This window comes from Thunnus maccoyii, chromosome 5 (assembly GCF_910596095.1).
Source record: "Thunnus maccoyii chromosome 5, fThuMac1.1, whole genome shotgun sequence".
Taxonomy (NCBI): Eukaryota; Metazoa; Chordata; class Actinopteri; order Scombriformes; family Scombridae; genus Thunnus; species Thunnus maccoyii.
Window position 1 is genome coordinate 11,795,283 of NC_056537.1, and position 5,608 is coordinate 11,800,890.

The window sequence follows — 5,608 nt, forward strand, 5'->3', positions numbered from 1 at the left end:
TATTTTTTGGATGTTTCCAATTTCCTAGTGTCAGAAAGGCCTAGCTAAACCTAGCTTACAGCACATTTTGAAATGCTGTGGCTTAGTACTGGTGGGGGTTATGGAGGAACACTAAGCATGTGGACCACATGCACATTTCAGCTTTTCAATTTCTCTTCATCATTAGTATGACGTTGCCTGTCCAAGTTAGTTGCAGTTGTTTTTTCTACATTAAACATAGCAACAGAGACCTGAATTGAGCAGAAGGGATTAATAGTCAGGCATTGGGAATATTTTGAACCACATCACAAGGGCACTACAACAAGTTGGATACCTACCCACACAGTATCCACACTTGAATCTACATAATGAGTTTAATGGATTTGTGTTCTAAAAACAAAGAACTGTTTCCTGACACTACATGCAGTCATAGTGTAGAGAAACATTACTAAAAATGCAGTAAAAATGTCTTTTACAACATCAGTAGCTTCATTTTAAGGGGAGGGATGCACTGATTTCCAAAGAGATCTTTCCAAAGACACATTGTGATTAAAGCTTTGGCTGAATGCTTGTTCTACTAAACAACTCACAATTTTAGAAGCTCACCACCAATTTGGTAACAGCAAATTTTTTTAGTATAATGTTATCTTCCCAACTCTGCTAAATTTTACAGTATCCATGTCTCTGCAGAGTGCAAATGACTTATGTGAAGCGGAGCGACAGGAGTAAAAGCTAGCTAAATGTTAGCATGACATGACGTTAGCAAGACAAGATGCAATGACAGCTGTTCGAAATCAATCCCTATTTACTACTACCAGATGTTAGGAGTGATAGGAGGGGTTATAGTTCCTCTTTTTCCTTTTTCCTTTTCCTAAACACTTTGGACTGGTTTTCATTGAGAGATAATGAGGTGTGGTTAAGCTGGGTGTCGGTGAAAAGGACGTCACTGTGAGGTGCACGCACATCCACTAGAGTTATCTAATGATGTGATGAGGCTCAGCTGTGGGAGCGCGGCAGTTGAATGACTGGTGCGTGTTAAGCTAACACAAGAGACGCCAGTTTTGGAAGTACTACTCAGGACACTACAGCTTCACACCTTTCTTGCTCAAGGACTGTTGTGGAAAACCAGCTCTGTTTTATTTCGGAGATCCATCCAACGACACCCTAAACTGAACTGAAAGGCCCAGCCGGAGCTCACTGCATACGTAAGCAAAGACCAGGTAAGCTAACCCACCATGGCTATTTCTCTAGTCTTGGAAATCATTCTGTTTCCTCCCTCGTTTCCCCCTTTTCTACACACTCCGAGTTAGGACTAGTATTGATACTTAGCCCTTTACCCCAAGACCTGACTAGTAACACAGACATGTCAAAGTTTCACTGTTACACCACATATGTCGTTGTGTTCAGAGATAGCAGTTAATGATAAAGCTAATGATAAAAAAACATGTGAACATGTTGTCAGCTTAGGAGCTGTGACCCCTGTCAGTCATTCCAGCTACTTATCACAGTGATTTGTGTGAGATAACATAATTTACCTTTGATTGGCAGAGAGTTAGAGGGAGTGTTTATCTTCCTGTGAGTTCGGGGAATGGGAGTTATCAGGAGGAGACTAAGCAAGGGTCTAGAAACATTACCAGCAAAACGAGGTAATATCTTGTTGCTACGCTATATAATGCACTTTATGTACTGTCCGCAATTTTATTTGAGTGACTGACTTTTGAGTGTGAAATTGAGGCTCTATAGAGTCCTATTATCCTCAAAAATTCCCACAATGAAATTAAAAAACAGCATAGCCTACATGGCATTGCACTGCATGCTAACAATCCCACATTCATCACATTTTATAGACCTGAAAATTAAAGTCATGCAACCCACCTGTCAGATTATGCAAAATGACAATGATTCATAAGTGTCCAAAATGTCAATTTACTGCAGATTATAGAGTGCAGTATTGAGTTTATGAGGGTACTGGTGGAAGTTTGTAAAATATGATTTTTGCTTTGCCATTGCTGACTCTGCATTACAGCGGATATTTTGACCTGTCAAACGCAGGTGTAACTTATCACAATGATAATCTCTGCACTCCATTTGGGAGATCCTGTGCCAGGGCCCTGATACTGTGCACGCTGGCTCATTGGCATCCATGGCTGTGTTCAAAATTGCATGCTAACAAACTGTCTACTACATAATCAATCAGTATGTATGGCATACTCCCTACTAAATGAACAATTAAGTATGCCATTACCAGCAGACTGTTCACACTAAGTATACTCAAGCAAGACAGTCATGTGACCGCATCACATGACTGACAGCCAGTCTCACCAAATCAGCGGCTCTTCACATCTCAAATTTCCAATCAGGTGTTATTTGGATAAGGTGACATATTAACAGTGTTTAACCTGGCTTATATTCTCTGTCATGTCACAATCTGAAGAGATGCAATGTATTTAGGAGCAGTTGAGTATGTCCAGTAAGCTCACATTGCATACTCAGAAATTCTTGCTAATCTAGTATACATCCGGGCATTTCTAACGTACACAAAATCCACATACTATGCAGTTGGTGCACACTACTTACTCAATTTGATGTCATACTTAGTATGAATCGTATGTTACATGTAATTCTGAACACAGCCCATGGCTTATTGGCACGCCTGAATGGAATACAGCCATCACTGATGTTATTAGTTACACCTGTGCTTTTCCTGCAATGACAATTCAAAATGTTTACTGTTTGGCAGGTCTATGGAAGATTTGAAGTGTCTGGAGTTATGATTGATATTTTTTTTAATTGATTTTTGCTGTATGAACAAACAGGTCTTTGAGAAACTAAACAAATTGCAGAGTACTCAGTGGCTAATGACCTCTTTTATGATTGATTTGATGAATCTAGTTGATTTTAAGATTCTTTTATTTGCTTTAAAGCACTGCATGTGGCAAGATTTTGTCTCTGAACTCCACATACCTTATTCCATGTTCAGACTCCTCAGATCTGCTAACCAATCACAGCTCTTCGTTCCATGCTTCCCGTTAAAATCCAGGGGTTGATCGGCCTTTTTCTACTGTTGACCCTAAACAGTGGAATAGTTTGCGACTCATTGTTAGAGCTTCCCCTCCATATTTGTTCTCTGTGGAGTGCTGTTGGGTTTTTATTATTTTACCAAAATCTTATTTATTTATTCAAAACTTAAACTTGTTTTGTGGCTCTATACATAAACTGACTTGACTTGACAACTGGTATTGATCAGCAACACTTGCAAACCCCTGCTGATAAATTTGTGGTTATACTGTGCAGAGCCAGTAAAATCTTACTTATTACACCTTTAAATGCTAAGCTAGCTCTAATTAGATAGCTGTCAATTAAAAGTTGCCCAAGAAGTTGCCCCGTGTATCATTGCCTTTGGGAAAGGCAAATGAAAAGGCTGCTGCCCTCATCTATTTTTAATCCAGTGACGGATCACAGCCGCTATCTCGTAAACGCACACTCGTAAACATGTAAACACTACGGGGTATAAACATTCACGAGATTTCACCCACATCATCATTGCTAAAGCATCCAAACAAAGCAGGCATGCTGCAGTAAGGGGACACTCTTACATAAGTTCAATTAAACCAGAGGATGATGATGCCAAAGCACAAGAATGGGCTAATTGCTGATTTGTTGAACAACATAAGTTGAAACTGCAGTGTACCTGACTCACTTCTTTGATGTTAATGAAATACTGCTGGCCCACTAGGTTCTTTGTCCCATACAAAGGCACAGTGGCTCTATTGTGAAATGGAAACAGTAATTTTTTTGAGGATTAAAATGAGCACAAGGATAGACAAACCTCTCACTCTGCCCCTCTCTTGTCCTCTCTCTCTCTGTCTCTCTCTCTCTCTAATCTATCTAGACACACACACACGCACACACACACACACACACACACACACACACACACACACACACACACACACAAATGCATCTTTGTAATTTTATGCTGTGCAGGGAAAGTGCAAATGAACCAACATTTCCGCTATGATAACCAACTTGCTGTAAAGATAGTCATGCCATGGATTTCCACAGCTCCTCCCTCCACAGGTGTCTTCATTTCTCACTCATCTTGTCTGTCAACACACAGATGATTCACTGATTGGAGGAATGAGCGTCCATCGGACTTGAGCAGGATGTTTGGGAATGCTGGAAGGCCTTGTTTTCATCCCAATTCCACTGAGGCATCTAAGACTAGCGTGCATTTTGGTGATAGATATGCCTACAATGGATGCCAACAGCAACTGAAGCGGCAAGACTGAGAATAAGTGAGAATGATGGGAAGGGGCGGAGACAGCGACTGGAAAAACACCACTCAAGTCAGTCTTGTTATGAATCCATGGGGAGTAGATATCAGATATTTGGAGATAGGAGTTGGAAAGGCGTGGATGATGGCTCATTTGAGGACCTCAAACACCTGCTTGCTCCAGTGCTCATCCCATGTGAGCATAAGGCTGAAAAACATAACGGTTAACTCACACTCGTGATTCACAGCTCGGTTGCTTCAACAAGTGTTCATGGGATGTGATTTCGAGCTGTTCATTCGGTCACTTCCCATCACATCATACACACTATTGGGTAAACACGCATGCTCACTGCACCCACAAAAAAACACACACACACAAAACAGTGCAATAAATATTCAACTCTGAATTCCACCTTTGCTGGAACCCCACTGCACCCAGCCCCCCTGACACACACATTCACCAGTCAAATCAGTCAATGTGTGAAAGATACGAGCCACCTCCAGGTGATGATGAATAGAGTGCAAGCTACTCTGAACTTCATAATTACAATGATCACACATGGCTGTAATTCTCACTCGACACACTTAACACTTCAGCTTGGTCTTGCTTGGCTGGCATAGACATGCCACACCAATAAATATGCATTCCAGCTCCCCTCCCTGCAAAGATTAAAGGGCCGTTTTATGTGTACACTACTCAGAAGTTGACGTGTCTGTGTCTGCATTTATCAAATACAGTGTGCTTGTACAGTGAGATATACAAGTGTAGTCACAGTTGGCTTACAAACGTTTGATACTAGAGTTCTTGGACTAGCTCAGCTAATTGAGAAAAATAGAAATTATGGTTTGATTACAAAAACAATGCAGTTTTTAACACCTGAGCAGTATGTGTTGCAGTTGAGGTTGCATGAAAACTAGTTAACCTGACAGTTAGTTACCTGAAAGTAAACAGTTAAAACAGCTAAAAATGGATAAATAATTGAAATAAGCTAACAGTAATGGACAAACGATTGAAACAGTAGCCAAAAAATCAATAGTAAGCTAAAAAACAACAGGATAAACAGTTGAAATAGTTAACTAAAACTCATTTATAGCTAGCTAAGTAATGGATAAACATTTGAAATGGTTAGCTAAAAGAAATAGATTAACTGTTGGAATATATAGCTCAAAGTAATGGATAATACCTGAATTAACAAATAAATTGTTGAATTATAGTCAGCTAAATGTATCAAATAAAGGGTTAAATGTAGAACTGCCACTCAGTACAGATCCATACTTGACCAAACTGACCTACACATTGATTCAATCGTATGAAAACATTATTGTTTGTATAATTAAGTGATAAATAGCATT

The 5,608-nt window shown here is 39.9% G+C and overlaps 1 long non-coding RNA gene across 1 annotated transcript; it reads left to right on the plus strand.

The window, feature by feature from the left end:
• Window positions 1-487: 487 nt before the first annotated feature.
• Window positions 488-4,587, plus strand: LOC121896727. Its single transcript, XR_006096095.1, has 2 exons — window positions 488-1,199; window positions 4,100-4,587. It is a non-coding gene; the product is annotated as an uncharacterized LOC121896727 (long non-coding RNA).
• The last annotated feature ends 1,021 nt before the right edge of the window (window positions 4,588-5,608 follow it).